The 21318-nt window shown below is 34.3% G+C and overlaps 1 protein-coding gene across 3 annotated transcripts in view; it reads right to left on the bottom strand.

The window, feature by feature from the left end:
• LOC132558148 (frizzled-5-like) overlaps nucleotides 1-21318 on the bottom strand; it is a 111738-nt gene that overhangs the window by 36226 nt on the left and 54194 nt on the right. For all 3 annotated transcript variants that reach the window (XM_060222678.1, XM_060222677.1, XM_060222680.1), the window contains exon 3: nucleotides 3406-3479. The gene's annotated coding sequence lies outside the window, so the exon portion shown is untranslated. The remainder of the gene's footprint in view (nucleotides 1-3405; nucleotides 3480-21318) is intronic.

The raw sequence follows: 21318 nt of genomic DNA, 5'->3' as shown, positions 1-21318 counted from the left end.
TTTTCATAAAGAAATTCATTTGAAATCTTGAAAAATGTGTACATGTATTACACATTTTCTTTTCATTATTAAAAAAAACCCACTGAACTTGAATGTGTCATAAAGTTAGTTGTAAGGACGGCAAGGCTGAGTGATCGTATATAGATAAATTTCGGTATGACGTAAGATATCCGTCATTTACACCCGAATTGTACGAGAAATCACGCTATCTCCGCACTGTTTGCTTTTACATTAATCACTGTCTAGGATGATTGCTGCTGAGTAAATCCGGTTGAGGGTTCTGAGGTGTCGTACGGTACTTTACTCACTTACACGTCTATCTAACAAACAATACCAATGAATAGTCATTTTGTCGCTCCATTTTCAATTCATGACGAAATGTCTTTGTCCATATATATATATCACATCCGATCTCTGACACGCGAGGTCAACAAAAACGTTCTAGGGTTATACAAATATTACTCTGGTGTTATATACTCGAAAATATTACATGAGTGAATTAGCTGGATAACAGGCCTTACGATATATTTATAATTTTGTGTTTTTAATTTTTATTTCTATTAATTTTGTCGTAAGCTTGATGTATTTCATCTTGTTGCATATTTTCTCACTGGTGACTAATGTTTTGGATGGACCAGGCATTTTAAAACATAGAAAAGTATTTTTAAAAAAGTAGTATAAGTTATCATAGGCTCCCGTCCCCGTGACTCTCATAGGCTCGGTTACTCATGTTGCTTTTCTACTCAACACCCTGGGTTACGTTGAAAGCAGCGAGTTATTAGCACTATGGAGTTAGTTTTCCTTCTTTTCATAATTATTCATATGTATGAATGAGATTGATATCATTCGTCATCGTAAAGAACAGCATTAAAAACAAGAGCGATAACAACTATTCACAGTGTGATAGGGAAATGGAAAGTTGGACGAGACCTCCGGAAACTAACAACTGAACGACTGGGTGGGAAAAAAATTACCACATATTTAACCTTTTGCTTTATTAACCAATCGAAACGCGTGATTTGCGGTTAACACGAAAGGTAATTAAACAACAATGTCTACCTTATACAGAAATAAAGGAAATGTCAGGGTAAAGCTCCCGTGATCGAACTTCATTAATTTTAGTACGTTCCTATATCATATTACGTAAGGGCACCTGTTCTGCTATGTATATACCTGGCTGGCACTTTCTCCCGTGGTGACATTTTGAATTAGTATCTGTTGGGTCACAGAGTAAAATATTTTAATGACTTCAATTTGTCACCGTTAATGAGTGATAAACAGGGCTATGTAACGCTATAAGACACTCGGTGGGGAAGCAACATAAACATTGGGGGCGTGTCTGTTTGTGAACCCATTCCGAGGTAGCAGATTATTTCTGTCGAGAGTGACTTATCCCGATTTTGGTAACTCGTGGCATTTAGCGGAAAATATTATCATCATACTTGTTCTGACGAAAGCGTCAGCAGGTTCACTACAGACCGAAATGTGTAACAAATTCTCGGGGATTATTGTTATTATTAAAAATATGATCATCACGTGTCTTGATATGAAGTGATAAATGCTTCTTGATTTTACTTGTACATAGACATCCGGAGGATAATACTTATCTCTGTTTGTCTCCCGATTTGAACCTGTTTCAACTATGCTATGTGCTTGTGAAACATATTCGCTTCATTATCGAACCAATATGAAAATCAGACATAGAGACTCTTTTTAATGTTATAAAAAATTGTATTTATACCTGTTCCCCACATCACCGATCCTAAAACCAAAACGGACATGGTATGATTTATTCCGGATTTTTCGCCAATTTGGAAATTAACAAATGTCTTCCTCTTGAATAAACTGATTTATATGAATATAAAGGAAACAATGCGACATTTCCTGAATGAGGTATATAGGTGTTGTCCGTGTAGACACACCTATAGTGATAAATACATTGTAACACACCACTTCGTCTCGTGTGAATAATCACACCGCACAAAACGAATGCGTCTGTTGTTCTCCGGAATTTAAAAGTAAAATTACCACCCACCTTTTTGTGATTTTTACAATTCTCTAAATATGAGGTAAACATATGATTCTTTTATCAACTGGTCCTTCGATTGGAGCTTGAGTGAGTTTGTCCAGTGATATTCATAAAAAAAATCCTTGTTATAGGTAATAAGTCCTGTCTAAACGCGAGAACGAGAAGCAGATTGAAGCATAAAGACAATTGATAAAGAATAAACATTATTTTGGTTGCATCACGTATGTTACTGAGCAAATTGTCGAGTGTAACTTTAATTTACAGCCAACCAGAGCGTCACAAACTTCCGAAGCACGTGTTGATCAGAAATATTTGATCGAATCTAGATAAATACGACAGAAAATTTAATTTCAAATCCGTTTGTAGCTATATTTGTTTGTATCCAAAAGCAAAAAAAAATGTGAACTTTGCAGGGGTGATATTTCAATCACATTTACATTTCTGAAATATTTTCCTAACCGATCACGGTAATATTAAAAGTTAGAACCGTTTGTTTTTTACATTCTCCAATAGAGCTGGCTTGCTATCACTATCATCAGACCATAGTTTCAAAAGTCGTTTGAAAGTTCAGATTATTTGCTAAAAAGCTATTTTATTCATATGTGCTGTGCTGACTTTTCCATGGGTGAATTCAGTGCAGCCATACCAGCAATAACATGGTGATCTAGCCCAGACTAATTAAAAATAGGACTAAGAAAACACAAAAACGAGTATACATTTTGTCTTTTTTGATTGAGTGTATGGATTTAATCATTTTCTCGTTTTCTGTGGAGGCTGTGCTCACCGGTAGATGACAAACTAAACCAGGCTTCAGACAGCTGTTCAGCGTAATATATCATACATTCGACTTTGTATCCGAAAAAAAAAAAAAAATAAAACTTCTCCCGTTTTAACCATATCTTAAGTATGTTTTAGCGTGGCAACCAGCAGAAATTTACCTGTTAAACAAAGATTAATTGTTGTTTTTTTTTTTAAAGAATTATGTCATTTTATAATTTAAAAACGGGTCCAAGTTCCTCCGCCGCTTAAGTAATGAAACACGTAAGGTCACGCAATTGACACGCCGTGTAATTAAACACTAAAATGTTGTGTTAAGTCTTATTTAACATGGAATACAATACTTGCTAGCTTGTTGTTTTATACGGGCGATGGTTTATGTCGTGTTCGGTTGATTTAAAACATTTCATGTATGGTACACATTGTTTCAAAAATACAAAAAGTAAATTTTATTGTTTTACAAAAACATATTTGTGATACTCTTCCAAACCTACTTAAGGCTTTACCGTATGTTTGTTTTCACTTCTAGTGTTTTTACATGTAACCTCAACCAATTATGTAAAATGTTTAAATACCTGATTCAACAGATCAATACTCACCAATAACGATTAAGCAGACACACGTTTAGCTAAACAACATATCTGTGAAGATCCAATCGTCTGGTTTTCGATATCTACAACATAAAGGAAACATTTCATGTCAAAAACGAATTTAAATCGAACTTCGGTTATTGTCTCAGTGGAGTTATCTCCCTTCTTACGATCATGGACTCTAACTTTTGAAGTTCGGACATTAAAGTATTTAAAAAAAGAATAGAAGGTCTTATAACAAAATCAGGCGAATATCTTCCACTGCTTTTAATGTAAGAACTTCTTTTCTAATAATATTACAATCTGAAGAAATATGTTCCGAAAAAAATGTATTTTCCAGTTTTTCTTTGAATGTGACTGCCGATGATTTGATCAGTACTACCAGCAACATACCGACAACTTTTAAACGAAAATAAAAACATAATAGACCATATTATTTTTTTCTCTGCCAATGGTGCGTTATAATGAAAATTATTCCAATTGAACCTTTTTTTGAATAAATAAATAAATGTTTAAATGCATTATAAATCAGAATGAGAAGTATATTTTCAGAAGAAATAACTATTGATCTATTCTGGTCTGTTTTAAATATACACCATACAGTAAACCAAAGGTTTATACATGATGGTTGTTGGATCATTTAGTTAACGATAATATTCTGTACTGGCCGGAATAGATCGATCTAGACAGCGGCAAATTTCCAAGCCTTTTCTGACAGAAATATGATAATATGTGTCTCCGTTGTTTATATTTCTTTCCGAAGACTGATAGAAAAATAATCATGAATTTTATCAAGACTTTATCTGACTTGCTACACAATGTATTTAAATGGTCGGAGAATCTCGATTTTCCTCTTTACAAATGAACGAAGACGTTGACATGTTAATTTTGACAGACTTAGATTTCCAAGTCCGTGGTAGATCTTCATGTATGATAAATAACTGAAATATCAAATATTAAATGAGTCAAGCTACACAATTAAAACATATTTATTATCATTCTGTCCAGTACAGCGGAGGTCAGGGTTTATAGTATGTGGACAGGAAAACAACACCAGTTTATTATATATGTAGATAGTTATGTACTTTTGTGTCGTACTTTCTATTTCTAATGACCGCACCAGTAATGTAATATTTTGAATGTTTTAATTCCATAATACAAGACGATTCCTACACAGATATTCATCAGAATCGGGAAAAAGTCATAATTCATCTTGTTTATTTGCCGCCAAATATTTAAGAGTGTGTGTGTGTGTGTGTGTGTGTGTGTGAGAGAGAGTGAGGGGGTGAGGGAGTGCAAATTCCGGAATATTTCCGAGGATAATCCGAAAGGAAAATCCCACGCACGTGACTTGAGTGCGAAGGCGACCAGGACGCACGTGTGTTAATTATCGGCTCTGTCAGAGTTGGAATTCACTACGGTATGTTGACAAATTACACAGCTATATACAGTGTACAGTATGTACGTACAGTTATCGGTACTGCAGTTATCAGGTGTTGGTCACAAATTTGTTTTCTTTATATGGATGTTACATAGTTATCACAAACTCCGATATAAATGAGGATGATGTCACGACTAGAAGTTTATCAGTATTATCTTTAACTGTTGAAATAAATGTGGAGTTTGTATAGAAGAAAATTAAGTAAAGTGGTGATTTTGACCAACATCGTGTCCCGTTTAATTCCTCTGATCACTATTTTTCCCAATTGTGACCTTGACCTTCGGGTCTGGAGTCTAAATCAGATCGGAAATTAATTGAAAGTTATTAAAAGGTATTAAACGTCAAATCTATAAGCAGTCATAAAACTGTTATATAAGGAGCTTAATAGAATAATAACAAGTACTTGTTGGTTCAGACAGACTGACAGACACAGACAGACAGTCAGATGGACGGACACAGACAGACGGACATACACAGACATACAGAGACAGAGACAGACACAGACAGACAGACAGACAGACAGACAGCCTGACAGACACAGACAGACAGTCAGATGGACAGACACAGACAGACGGACATACACAGGCATACAGAGACAGACACAGACAGACAAACAGACATGGACAGACGGACAGACACACATGCAATTCTAATACAAATGAACAGATCTACGTTTAGAACATGATACAATTGAACTCCATTAACAATAACAGTGTTAGGAAAACGTTTTATAGTAGTTAATACACTACACAAATCCCTGGCTAGCTCTACTTCTAAAAGGACATGTGAAGTATCTCTTGTCACCTTTTTCCTTTCAACAACTGTTTCTCAATAACCAACAGGCCTAGTGTCATGATATTTGGACAGGACCAAGCTGGGGTGATGGGCTGTCATAGTGGTTCCTATGAGATTCTTGTGTAAAACATTGTATGACTTAATGTTCAAGTGACTTCTGAACAAGAACCAATAGGCCCTGGGTCTCAGTATTTGTCTAGAAGCATGCTTAAGGAATTTGCCATTGATTTGGTGGTATTGACTTTTATTACCAAAAACTTTCCTTGTTTAGATAAAGTACAGGTGAATGATACGCAGACACATTGTGCTTCATGTTTTACAAACTTTGTTTATGGTAACATCTGATAGTTTAAAATTTCATTTTTTCCTCATTGTGGTTTAGGCCAAACAAAAAATATACATACATGTCCTGTAACATGTTGAGAAAATCTAGGATAGGTAGAGATACATGTAGACAACAACTTTAAATTTATTTCAACAAATACTTTTATAGAGTTTACATAGTGCTTATATAGGAGAGAGATCTTAACTTTAACTGCTTCTTTGAAAATTGCCCTAAAAAGTTCCAGGTTGGCACAGCATATAAGAGTAACAGGAAACAGGAAATATTTTTTTTATTAGCTTTGTGACAATGTTGTCAGTTGGGTGGTTTAGAAGAAATAAGTGATTGCCTTCTGTTATTTAAACAGTGAAGTTTAAACTACCTGCCATTCAGGAATATCTATCTTTATTCAGGAAATAAATATTTATATAGATGTTGTAACAATCCTTTAGCTGAACTATAAATCTTTATTTGCCATGTTTATTAGGGAGAAAACACCATAAATAACATTAATTGATGTAAATGTTTTGTAGAACTGGCAGAGGTGTATAGTGCAGGACTTCTCTCAAGTGCCCTCTGGTGGTGAACTGAAGTGGCAACAGTAGTATTAGAGGAGAGTTTGTAGTATAAATGGTAAGTAGTTCCCGTCTGAGCAGCCTTAACCTCTACAGTTTCAATACAAATTACATTAAAGAAAACTATTGAATTTTTTTTATGTACATATCATTTTATGTGACTTATTACTTTATAGAAAGTCTTTAGTAAATTTAACAATAGGAAAAAAAATATTTTGTGATTTCCTTTATCAATAAATGCAAAACATGAACAATGATATTTACATTTTGTCAACTGACAATGCTTAGGCAGTGTAACCTGGCAGTTTAATGTCTGTAGGAAAAGACAGATGGTAGCTACATGTAGTGTGTTGGGGCTATACACCTACAGATTGATACTAGAAAATTTGTTATCAGAACTTAAATTGTTTAGTTTATGTATAAACAATAACTCCTAATGTGACCATGGCTAATGTCACAGGTTATAATTTATGTATAGTATTGGTGTGAGTTTTATAGAGACATTCAACATATTCTAAACTGTTTAACAAGAACAAAAAGGTTCCAATGTGAAACAGAAATTAGATGTTAAATGTATATAGATCATCTGTATGATGAAGGACATATTTACATATCAATGTTCTTCATAGAGTTCACTAATAAACTTTTTTGTAGGGAAAATAACAATTAAAAGGACTTAGTTGTTATTAAGATCACAGTGAACTTGTTTGTGATGGAGACCATAGTGAACTTGTTTGTAATGAAGATCTCAGTGAACTTGTTTGTAATGAAGACCATAGTGAACTTGTTTGTAATGTTGCTCATAGTAAACTTGTTTGTAATGTAGCTCATAGTAAACTTGTTTGTAATGAAGATCTCAGTGAACTTGTTTGTAATGTAGCTCATAGTGATCTTGTTTGTAACGAAGATCACAGTGAACTTGTTTGTAATGGAGACCATAGTGAACTTGTTTGTAATGTAGCTCATAGTGAACTTGTTTGTAATGGAGACCATAGTGAACTTGTTTGTAATGTAGATCACAGTGAACTTGTTTGTAATGAAGATCTCAGTAAACTTGTTTGTAATGAAGATCTCAGTGAACGTGTTTGTAATGAAGACCATAGTGAATTTGTTTGTAATGTAGCTCATAGTGATCTTGTTTGTAATGAAGACCATAGTGAATTTGTTTGTAATGAAGATCTCAGTGAACTTGTTTGTAATGGAGACCATAGTGATCTTGTTTGTAATGAAGACCATAGTGAATTTGTTTGTAATGTAGCTCATAGTGATCTTGTTTGTAATGTAGATCACAGTGAACGTGTTTGTGATGGAGACCATAGTGAACTTGTTTGTAATGTAGATCACAGTGAACTTGTATGTAATGGAGACCATAGTGAACTTGTTTGAAATGGAGACCATAGTGAATTTGTTTGTAATGTAGCTCATAGTGAACTTGTTTGTAATGGAGACCATAGTGAACTTGTTTGTAATGTAGACCACAGTGAACTTGTTTGTAATGGAGACCATAGTGAACTTGATTGTAATGGAGATCTCAGTGAACTTGTTTGTAATGGAGACAATAGTGAACTTGTTTGTAATGTAGATCTCAGTAAACTTGTTTGTAATGAAGACCATAGTGAACTTGTTTGTAATGAAGACCACAGTGAACTTGTTTGTAATGGAGACCATAGTGAACTTGTTTGTAATGGAGACAATAGTGTTTGTAATGAAGACCACAGTGAACTTGTTTGTAATGGAGACCATAGTGAACTTGTTTGTAATGGAGACAATAGTAATCTTGTTTGTAACGAAGATCACAGTGAACTTGTTTGTAATGTAGATCTCAGTGAACTTGTTTGTAATGGAGACCATAGTGAACTTGTTTGTAATGTAGACCACAGTGAACCTGTTTGTAATGGAGACCATAGTGAACTTGTTTGTAATGGAGACCACAGTGAACTTGTTTGTAATGAAGACCACAGTGAACTTGTTTGTAATGTAGATCACAGTGAACTTGTTTGTAATGGAGACCATAGTGAACTTGTTTGTAATGTAGATCACAGTGAACTTGTTTGTAATGGAGACCATTGTGATCTTGTTTGTAATGGAGACCATAGTGAACTTGTTTGTAATGTAGACCACAGTGAACTTGTTTGTAATGAAGATCACAGTGAACTTGTTTGTAATGGAGACCATAGTGAACTTGTTTGTAATGAAGATCACAGTGAACCTGTTTGTAATGGAGACAATAGTGAACTTGTTTGTAATGTAGATCACAGTGAACTTGTTTGTAATGAAGATCTCAGTGAACTTGTTTGTAATGGAGACCATAGTGAACTTGTTTGTAATGAAGATCACAGTGAACTTGTTTGTAATGTAGATCACAGTGAACTTGTTTGTAATGGAGACCATAGTGAACTTGTTTGTAATGAAGATCACAGTGAACCTGTTTGTAATGGAGACAATAGTGAACTTGTTTGTAATGAAGATCACAGTGAACTTGTTTGTAATGGAGATCTCAGTGAACTTGTTTGTAATGAAGATCACAGTGAACCTGTTTGTAATGGAGACAATAGTGAACTTGTTTGTAATGGAGACAATAGTAATCTTGTTTGTAACGAAGATCACAGTGAACTTGTTTGTAATGAAGATCACAGTGAACCTGTTTGTAATGGAGACCATAGTGAACTTGTTTGTAATGAAGATCACAGTGAACCTGTTTGTAATGGAGACCATAATGAACTTGTTTGTAATGAAGATCACAGTGAACTTGTTTGTAATGAAGATCACAGTGAACTTGTTTGTAATGGAGACCACAGTGAACTTGTTTGTGATGAAGATCACAGTGAACCTGTTTGTAATGAAGATCACAGTGAACTTGTTTGTAATGGAGACCACAGTGAACCTGTTTGTAATGAAGATCACAGTGAACTTGTTTGTAATGGAGATCTCAGTGAACTTGTTTGTAACGAAGATCACAGTGAACTTGTTTGTAATGGAGACCACAGTGAACTTGTTTGTAATGAAGATCACAGTGAACCTGTTTGTAATGGAGACCACAGTGAACTTGTTTGTAATGGAGACCACAGTGAACTTGTTTGTAATGGAGACCACAGTGAACCTGTTTGTAATGGAGACCATAGTGAACCTGTTTGTAATGGAGACCATAGTGAACTTGTTTGTAATGAAGATCACAGTGAACTTGTTTGTAATGGAGATCTCAGTGAACTTGTTTGTAATGGAGATCTCAGTGAACTTGTTTGTAACGAAGATCACAGTGAACCTGTTTGTAATGGAGACCATAGTGAACCTGTTTGTAATGAAGATCACAGTGAACTTGTTTGTAATGAAGATCACAGTGAACTTGTTTGTAATGGAGACCATAGTGAACCTGTTTGTAATGGAGACCATAGTGAACCTGTTTGTAATGAAGATCACAGTGAACTTGTTTGTAATGAAGATCACAGTGAACTTGTTTGTAATGGAGACAATAGTGAACTTGTTTGTAATGAAGATCACAGTGAACTTGTTTGTAACGAAGATCACAGTGAACTTGTTTGTAATGGAGACCATAGTGAACCTGTTTGTAATGTATATCACAGTGAGACCATAGTGAACTTGTTTGTAATGAAGATCACAGTGAACTTGTTTGTAATCACAGTGAACTTGTTTGTAATGGAGACAATAGTGAACTTGTTTGTAATGAAGATCACAGTGAACTTGTTTGTAATGAAGATCACAGTGAACTTGTTTGTAATGAAGATCACAGTGAACTTGTTTGTAATGGAGATCTCAGTGAACTTGTTTGTAATGGAGACCACAGTGAACTTGTTTGTAATGAAGATCACAGTGAACTTGTTTGTAATGGAGATCTCAGTGAACTTGTTTGTAATGGAGATCTCAGTGAACTTGTTTGTAATGAAGATCACAGTGAACTTGTTTGTAATGGAGACCACAGTGAACCTGTTTGTAATGGAGACCATAGTGAACTTGTTTGTAATGGAGACCATAGTGAACTTGTTTGTAATGTAGCTCATTGTGATCTTGTTTGTAATGGAGATCTCAGTGAACGTGTTTGTAATGTAGATCACAGTGAACTTGTTTGTAATGGAGACCATAGTGAACTTGTTTGTAATGGAGACCATAGTGAACTTGTTTGTAATGTAGCTCATAGTGAACTTGTTTGTAATGGAGATCACAGTGAACTTGTTTGTAATGGAGATCTCAGTGAACTTGTTTGTAATGGAGACCACAGTGAACCTGTTTGTAATGGAGACCATAGTGAACTTGTTTGTAATGTAGCTCATTGTGATCTTGTTTGTAATGGAGATCTCAGTGAACGTGTTTGTAATGTAGATCACAGTGAACTTGTTTGTAATGGAGACCATAGTGAACTTGTTTGTAATGGAGACCATAGTGAACTTGTTTGTAATGGAGATCTCAGTGAACGTGTTTGTAATGTAGATCACAGTGAACTTGTTTGTTATGAAGATCACAGTGAATTTTTTTGTAATGTAGCTCATAGTGATCTTGTTTGTAATGAAGACCATAGTGAACTTGTTTGTAATGGAGACCATAGTGAACTTGTTTGTAATGGAGACCATAGTGAATTTTTTTGTAAAGTAGCTCATAGTGAACTTGTTTGTAATGGAGACCATAGTGAACTTGTTTGTAATGTAGATCACAGTGAACTTGTTTGTAATGGAGACCATAGTGAATTTGTTTGTAATGTAGCTCATAGTGATCTTGTTTGTAATGAAGACCATAGTGAATTTGTTTGTAATGGAGATCTCAGTGAACGTGTTTGTTATGAAGACCACAGTGAACTTGTTTGAAATGGAGACCATAGTGAATTTGTTTGTAATGTAGCTCATAGTGAACTTGTTTGTAATGTAGCTCATAGTGATCTTGTTTGTAATGAAGATCTCAGTGATCTTGTTTGTAATGAAGACCACAGTGAACTTGTTTGTAATGGAGATCTCAGTGAACGTGTTTGTTATGAAGACCACAGTGAACTTGTTTGTAATGGAGACCATAGTGAACTTGTTTGAACAGAAAGTGAATGTAATTCATCGAGGAAGCAGAAATTTGGAACTATGACTTTTTGATAATGACTGGATCAAGTTGTTATTTTAAACTACAGTATTATGTTAAGAATAATTCAAAATCTAATTGTTTTTAGCAAAACAAATATTCTAACAAACTGGTATTGTTTTAAATCTAGGAAGACTGACATTGAAAACTGTGGGAAATCTTTACATTATTCTTGGTATTATGGGGACAAAATTTGAAAAAAATATGAATGTAAAATATTTTAGAAAATTCTGTTGGTTTGACATTTATTGGGAACACATTGTCTGGTCGAGGTAAAATATAATATTTTTCTCTAAAATTCAGTTTTTCTTTCAGAATACAAACTTGAAAATATGTTAAATATTTTTTTAATCAGTAAAGAAATACAACAGTGTAACTGAAGTTGATGAAATGCACGCATTGTTACACAGTAAATAACTGGTAGACTCCAATGTAAATATCTGGATTTCTAAATATTTTTCTATTTTATATATATAACGCCATACTTCATTGTATGCACTGACAGCATAGCTCTTTATAATAAATTATATAATGTCTAAGTTGAGCAGTTAATCTGTTTAAAAGAACTAGATTCAAAAGGATTGACAAGACAATGGATATTGAAAATAGTTTTCTACTGTGCTAATATTTAATTGAACTCTTCCGAGAAAAACAACTTCCTCTGGAATCATATTTCATTTACCTTTAATTTTTTTTTGTCAAACCTTCGACTTTTTTTAGAAAAGTATTCTCAAATTATCTTTAATAATTTTAGAATAAAAGTAAAGCTATATGAAAGGTTTTCAGATTTAGATTTTTTTCCAGAAAGTTCATTCTTGACATTTCAAGGTTTTTAAACGCTTATCTCAGAATGTTTATTTTGGTTGAATTATTAAGTTACAAGAGTTACGGCCCTTCACAAATTCTGCTTTGAATTATGTGCAGATTGTGAATTGCTGTTATTGATGTTGTAACCCTGGTAAGTACCAGCTACAATACACTGCTTGACTAGAAAGATCCTTTCTTTAGCTTAATGAGTCAAACATAATACTATGAGTTAGTACGAGTTCCTGGACTCAAATTCTAGTAGTGAATTTGTGTTAAGTAATGACGTTTCTTACAATCTTAACCTTGATTTATCATTGGAAAAATAAGGATATTGGAACGAAATACGGATATGTTAAGTTGAATGTATACATGTCTATGGAGCTAAACTGGGAAAAATAACCACAAGCACGTTGTCTTCTTGCTGTAAAATTAGTGAGTACAGATTGTGCTTCTAGCCTCAAGAATTTGGAATTTCCATTTAGTCAAGTGGATATCTCTTCCTGTTTCGTTAGAAATCAAAGAAGTCTCTAGTTTGAACTCTGGTGTGGGTAGGGTGACTTTCATTACTCTTTACTTCTACAGAATTTGTGTCATCGACACTCCTCGTGTAGAAGCTGGGAGACTGAGATACTTACCTGGCACCAAATGTAATAAGACTGAGTTCGAACTTAAGACCCTTGGAACTCTGAACATATGTTTTACCAGTAGAGTTACCTAGTCGCAGACGATTGACCCAGTCCAGATTTGTAACAGGACTGCATAAAATGTCACACCATTCATTTCTGTATTTATAGACGCTAAGAAACAGGTCATGTCTTTTTATCTAATTACAGAAACTTTCTGTTGGCATAAACGCAATAAGATACTATACTTATACATTTACTTTATAAAACATACGGTCTATAACATTACCCCTCAACAAAAACATGAACAGCTTCTGTGGGTATAAACTCAGTGAAACTTAACAGGTAGAAATTCACTCACAGTTGAACACATATTCCACATCAACAATCTACAAACTGTCTTCATATGACCCTGTCCATCCCAAGGACATTAAATCTTATAGAAATATATCTTCACAGATCTGATTTGTAGGGATGCTGGCTATACTGTAATTAATTCTATCTAATCAGAATCCCTTGTACTCTGACACTTTGTCCAAATTAATAAAATTTCAAATCAATATTTACTGTAACCTGTAATGTTAACTGTACATAACTTACCCCACTATAGACCTGGGTTATAGTATAAAGCTAAAGCTTCAGGATTACACGTTTGGATTCAGGAAGGAAATGACCTTGACATTTATCATAGATATTTAATATCATAAACAGTATCATTGGCGTAAGTTACTGTTATCATGTCGACCTGCTACCTACAGCAAATAACCTAATGATGGCACTGTAACACAGCTCTAAGCTAGAGTAACAAGGTGTCTAGGTGACCTAATGATAGCACTGTAACACAGCTCTAAGCTAGAGTAACAAGGTGTCTAGGTGACCTAATGATAGCACTGTAACACAGCTCTAAGCTAGAGTAACAAGGTGTCTAGGTATGATAACACTGTAACACAGCTCTAAGCTAGAGTAACAAGGTGTCTAGGTGACCTAATGATAACACTGTAACACAGCTCTAAGCTAGAGTAACAAGGTGTCTAGGTGACCTAATGATAGCACTGTAACACAGCTCTAAGCTATAGTAACAAGGTGTCTAGGTATGATAACACTGTAACACAGCTCTAAGCTAGAGTAACAAGGTGTCTAGGTGACCTAATGATAGCACTGTAACACAGCTCTAAGCTAGAGTAACAAGGTGTCTAGGTATGATAACACTGTAACACAGCTCTAAGCCAGAGTAACAAGGTGTCTAGGTGACCTAATGACAGCACTGTAACACAGCTCTAAGCTAGAGTAACAAGGTGTCTAGGTGACCTAATGACAGCACTGTAACACAGCTCTAAACTAGAGTAACAAGGACATGTGTCTAGGTGATGATTTTTGTGATGATAAATTGCAGTTGGACAGCATCTTTTGTGAGACTGGTGATCTGTCACTTTGTGACTGAACAACATGTTGTGATTCAGTAAAATTTGTCATGTTGTTGTGATTGTACAAGTTTAGTCATATTGTGATTGGACAAGCTTTGTCATGTTGTTTTTGATTGGACAAGAAGTGTCATGTTGTGATTGGACAAGATCTTTCATGTCATATTGTGATTGGACAAGATCTTTCATGTCATGTTGTGATTGGACAAGATTTGTCATGTTGTGATTGGAAAAGATCTGTCATGTTGTGATTGGGCAAGATTTGTCATGTTGTGATTGGAAAAGATCTGCCATGTTTGATTGAGAAAGGGTTTGATATACTGTCATGTTTGATTGAGACACATTTATGTTTGTATTTGTTGTAAAGGGCTAATGTGAAGCAGTAAGGGGGATATACATAGGACACATTTATGGTATTGTTGTATTATGTCTATATAAGTATTTTCATGGCTGATCTTACATTGATAAATTTAGAGAAATTATCTGATTACTTTTCATGATGTAGATAACCGAGGCTTTTAGATATGATAGTTTGTGAGATTAAGTTATATTTGTGAGATAAGTGTAAAACATTTAATGGTTTGACGTCATGTTATCCTGTGTTTATATCCTGTCACATGTATTGAGTTAAAGGTTAGATAATCAATGAAATCTCCTTATCACCACCGTTATCGGCCCATATTTCATTTTTGTTATCAGTCACAAATCCTGATCAGTTTACCTCACAGTAGGGTTCAGCTGTCGAGGGAACCTGTAGAATGACACCTTCTAAGTCTGGACATATCTAAATTCTCTGGCTGTCATAAAATGATTGACTATTGAAATTGCCTTTTTCAGTTTTCTGTCTTTTTTGTTGTGTCTGCCAATATTTCTTTCGAAATATTGAATGAATATTTCTCTAAATTTTGTTATCATATTCCCCTTGGCAATTTTGTGACTGATCGGGAAAACAAAATGGTTGACAAGTGGCCATCTTCGATTTTAAAAGTTATTGTTGGTTAATGCTGACCCCTGAGATTTTCTAAAATAAGATATGTAAGTTCCCCAAAATGTCTAGAGTTATTCCATAGTAACATTAAAAATGACAAATGACCACCTTGTATTATGAAATTATTTCTTAGACTTAAATTAGATAGGTTGACTCGTCTTTTTTATTAATACTAATTTTGAGACCAATCAATAACAAGATAGACAAGTTGGGCATCATGGATATTCTGAGAGTTTGTTATAACTTTTTCTTGAAAGAAATTGATGGATCTTTGTCAGCATTGAATGCAGGTTTCTCCTGGTGCATTGTGTAGGGGATAGGGATGGGTGATGGGGATGGAGGTGGGGGATGAGAATAGGGATGGGGGATCAGGGTGGGGGCTGGGGGGTGGTGGTTCGGGTTGGAGGATGGAGATAGGGTGGGGGTGGTAGATGGGGTGGTGGATGGGGGATGGGGGTTGTTGATGGGGGTATGGGCGGTAGATGAGGGTTGGGAATTGGGGATGGGGACATGGGGATGGGGGATTAGGTAGGGGTTTGGAAAAGGAGTCTATTGGTATACAGATTTGCTTGTATACAAGACAATTTACATGCAAATCTTTCCTGTGTAGCTGTTAACCTGTATGAGTATACTGAGATTGTTTACCTACATTTGTAATACTGGTAAGACTGTTTACCTCTATATATTGAGACAGGTGACCTGTTGATATAAGTTTTTTTATACTTATATTAGGGTTGTTTATCTTTATGTATTATGACTGTTTACTTGTATTTATTAAAATGGTTTATTGTATATATATATATTCAGATTTTTCACCTATATATTGTATCTTAAAATAGAGTACCTGTGTGTTAAGATAGTTTACCTGTATATATTAAGATAGTTTACCTGTATGTTTTAAATAGTTTACCTGTATGTATTAAGATAGTTTACCTGTATGTATTAAGATAGTTACCTGTATGTATTAAGATAGTTTACCTGTATGTATTAAGATAGTTAACCTGTATGTGTTAAGATAGTTTACCTATATGTGTTAAGATAGTTTACCTATATGTGTTAAGATAGCTTACCTGTATATATTAAGATAGTATACCAGTATGTTTTGATATGGTTTACCTGAACATGTATAAGAAGACCTGTGCCTATATTTCAGACTGTTTTCCTTTATGTGTGTAGTAAGATTGTTTACCTGTAAATTGTTTACCTCTAGACAGGTAAGACAACACTTCATTAGGTCATCCTTGTTTCCCTAAAAGTACATAAATAAATTCAATGGTGACACTTAAAACCACAGCTAAAAGAATTGTGGTTTCTATTAAGTACAAGACATTTATTTCAGACCTGCCTTTCCCATATACTGCACATATAGACATGTTATCTACATAAAAACAAACTCACCTGTCTCCAGCTCATCCACCAAAACTAGCGGACACCATTACACAAACGTACATCCACCAATGTTAAAAACAACCCACAAGTAATTTCTTGAATTCAAATATCAGCTATATACATGTATATGTATATGAAGTTGTTGAAGTTATGTTGTATTGTTGTGATGTACGTCCTGTGTAGATCTGTATTGATCCTGTATATAATCATGAGTGTCTCACCAGGTAGTTATTAATAAAATTATCCACACTCGGGTATCTAATCACGGAGGGAACAGAAATACTATAGTATGACTGTGTGAGATAGAACTGACAGTTTAACTTAAAGTAAATCCCACCACTACCGGCTTTACAGAATTACAACATAGTCACACGATGATAACATTCAGCGAACACTTACCTAGCTTGTAATTACGTTGTCACACGACAAAATACTACCAAAATCAACGACACAGTAGACATCTGGTAATTACTTCCCAAATTGTAATGCTTGTCAATGCTGACCCTGGGCGTGAATACAGCCGTCAGCCAACAACTCCCAAACGTGGTAACATGAGGCAAGCTAAAAAACTGCCAAGTACAGGCACAATGGTCAAATGTTTATCGTAATAAATCAAAAGCGAAGAAGGTATCAATAGCTGTTTTATGGTTTGATGGGCGGGTGTAATGAGGCAAAAGACCCGCGCACAAAGCAAACAATGCAGGCAGGTTCATAAAATTTTGACAGGTAAAACAATCGGGTTACCTGTGACATGTGAAGATTAAGAATAGAATTCGAGATCTTATGGCATGCACAAGTCAGATTGTAGTCACCCGATCCCAATTTACTCTCCATATGACAAACAGTGTGTTTAATTTGTCATGTTGTGTTATTGTAGGTTCCTGATTAGATCTTGGACTTTCCTGTTTTTTTCACAATACACTAAATGTTATACGAGTGTACATAACATAGATTTAGGTGAGTCTATCTGATTCCTATTTACCTGCGGTTCTGTCCATTGACTTGAGGGATTGTATATTTGCTAATTCTAGTGGAAAAAACACTCCATAAATCTTGAAATCATCTCCTGTAGAAAGTTAAATTGTTGGTTTAGGTGAATTCTTGTGAACATTAAAGAAACAATACCTGCTTATATTAAGGTGAAGTATTTAGATATTTGACTGATAGCTTTGTTTGAAATATATTTTCACACATTTGAGCAGAGTATTTGCCTTTATTGTATTTTAGTCCAATTATTAGAGAAGATTGAAATCTAAGTATATCTTTGGTAAAATTTAACTGTAGATTCTTATTTATTTTGATAGAAGTTTTAAGTTTTTTTTTGTCAAATCATTCTTGAGATTCGGATCAGCAGACTTTAGACAAGGTCTGTTGAGGTGACACGCAGTACAGGAGGGTTCATGTCCAGATCCTGGTGTCATGATCATGTGGTGGCCACTGTTTCACAGCCTGACTCATAAAGTTACAAAAACTTGTACCTAAAGTCCCTCACTAATTGATTTAGCAGACGATTTCAGATCGATTGATTGAACGGAGATACCCACAGGTGTGCCTAATGAGGTGATAACAGGTACAGATCAGGGATTTAATCAGTAAACGGGGGATCAAGCCGCTTTATAGAATATTTTGTAGGGATTACGTCTTGTCAATATTTCAGGAAATTATCCAAGAATACAGTTATTATTGTACAGAAACCTAAAAATTAATTCATTTCAGAAAAAAATTGTGCCTTATCTGTTCTACAGTAAGCCATTGGGGCCAACCATAACCTTTGCATTAGGAAGGCGGGCTTATTGTAGGACAATGATACATTATTTGTTGGTAATTCTACAATATCTACAACAGATATGGGTGGGCTTATTACAGGACAATGATATATACATTTTAGTAATTGTTAGTAATTCTACAATATCTACTCAGACATGGGTGGGCTTATTACAGAACAAGGATGAAGCAATTGATGGTAATTCTACAATATCTACCAAAGATGTATATTGGGGTTTTACCAGACATTGGCACCAGACATCAAAATTAGGAAATGTAGATATAAAACTTTGTAAACTTTACATCACAGAATTTCGTCTTTTGATATTTTGAACTGAACAAAGTAAATTCCAACTACTGAAAGTATTGTGCTAAAATATGATTGCTGAATGCAATCTTTCCAGCTGCTTTACATAGCAATTATAAGAAACATGAATTTGCAAATTTATTGTTTCACTAAATTGCTAGAAAGTCGTAATGTGCTAAAATTTAATGGAGCCAAAGTTTATGGTAATTGTGTCAGTATTTGATAAGAAAATAATTTCTTTATAATAAATTTTCTTGCTTGATTGGAATTTCAAAATTGAATTATCCCCCTTGTCAAATTAAAAAAGTTGTTTGCTTCAATGTTTAGAATTACAGAACATTAGTCATGACAGATCTGTTCATTAAGAGTTTGTGTGACACTGACTTTTAACATTTGCTCTATTGTGGCCTTATGTCATGTATTCACAATGTTTTTTCAGGCTGCCTGCACTATTAAGGTTTTATCTATTTGAGGATCATATCACACTAAACATCGACTTATTTTCTTACCAGTATGGTTTTTGTGTGGGCCAGATTTGAAATATCTCCACAGATTTGACTGTCAGTCATGAAAACTAGCTGTATGCAATCAAGGTAAACTGTTCAAAACTGCCAAAAAAAAAGAGGTTGTCAGATTTCAGCAATCTTTTTATAAAACTTACTGAAATACAGTATGTGTCAGCGTCATTTGTTTATAAACACTGCAGATTATATTATGCTAGGAAGAAATCTTTTCAAATGTCACAAGCTAGATTTTTTAAAAAAAAAAGCTTAAATCATGGGAATTTAAGATGAACTTTGTACATTTCAAACTGAATGAAGTACTATGTAGTTGTTGAAAAACAGGTCATTTAATGTGTACAAGAAAATAAAAAAACATTTAACATTGGATATTCTGAAGAATTTATTGAACAAAAAAAACCCTTTTTGATTCACATTTGTAACAATACTTTTCATCCCCTACTTTCTAAAGAAAAAGGGGTTTGTTAAGTTGGGTGTCCATCTCTCTGTCATTCGTCTGTCCATTTGTCCATCCTGGTTTAATTTCCATACAATAACTTTGCTAAATGTGAATGGATTTTTGTCCAGATTTGTTTTACTGGTGTATCTTGATATCCTTCAGCCCTAAAGTTTGTCTACTGACTCTTATGTTGATGTTCCTGTTTATTTAACCAGGTACTTTATATCCAATTTGTCAATTAATTTCTGTTGATAACTTTTGAATACCTTTATATCATTAAAAAATTTCTCTGAAAATACTGTACATGGACTTCAAAAATACTTGATACAAGTCTGTGTATGGATAATCATTTCTAAAATTGCAAGTTATGTTTTTTTCTCTGAATTTTTTTCTAGAACTAGTTTGGTATATAAGGAGTTAGATATCATTACAGTTGTTTTTGTCTTTTTATTGTAGTCATTCTTTTCAATATTTTATATCCTTATTGATGATAACATACGATTCTGAATGTAGAACAAGATCCTCTACAGAAAGAGGATTTATAGATTTGTCATTTTTTTTGTTAATACCATATTGTTGACTCCCTGTAACCATAGAAATCAGAAACAGTAGTCTAAAAATGACACGGATCAGAACATACACATATACTTGATGCTGTTCTAAAATTATCCCTCCCTGTCTAAATTTTGAAATTTTGGATTTTTCTCAGTCGCCTTCTAGGCTTCAACATTTAGGTACTTAGCATCATTGACGAGTTCTGGAAGGATAAAACAGTTGTACGATGCAGTTTAAATCATTGTTTGGCTCTACTGTATCTAACTTCAATTCATTTAAAGGTGGTGTTCACTCGTGTGTCTTTTTTTGTACGGGCTTTTAGTGTCCAAGGTTGACAGAATGTAGGACACTTGTTGACATTTGTTACTAGTCAAACATACGTTAGTCTTTTTTCTGTTAAGTTTTTAATTGCAAATATTTCAACCTTTTCTCTCCAGGTTTCTGACCTTTTAGAGAAAAGTTCTATTGAACCTTGACTTCTTTAAAGAAAACACTTAAAAGTACATTGCCCTGCTTAAGAACAGAATGCTAACATGAGTTGTGTGATCTCATACTGGGACAGAATCATCAATATTTATTACTGCAGATTTTGCCATAGTTTAACATATGTAAAATTCTAATCATGACTGACAAGCTTACTGCTTGAAGAATATTTGAAGTGCATGTATAATGGCAGCACCTAATTTTATCATTGTGTATGAATTGTAAATGTATCCCCCCTTGTCAGCCTGTAGTATATTGAGCAATCACAGATGTGATAATTTTTTTTCACATTTTTGTTTATTAAGAAATGATTATATATGGGCCACAGCTTTTACTTGTAACACAATCAGCTACAAAAAAATTTAAAAAAAATAGAATGTGTTGATTTGCGTTACATTTATACAAGACTGCTTGTTTTC

Source organism: Ylistrum balloti, unplaced genomic scaffold (genome assembly GCF_031769215.1).
Source record: "Ylistrum balloti isolate Yb309-2 unplaced genomic scaffold, AGI_CSIRO_Ybal_v1 Utg370760, whole genome shotgun sequence".
NCBI lineage: Eukaryota > Metazoa > Mollusca > Bivalvia > Pectinida > Pectinidae > Ylistrum > Ylistrum balloti.
Note: the sequence above shows the minus strand (reverse complement) of the source record. Positions and strands in the feature narration are given on the sequence as shown.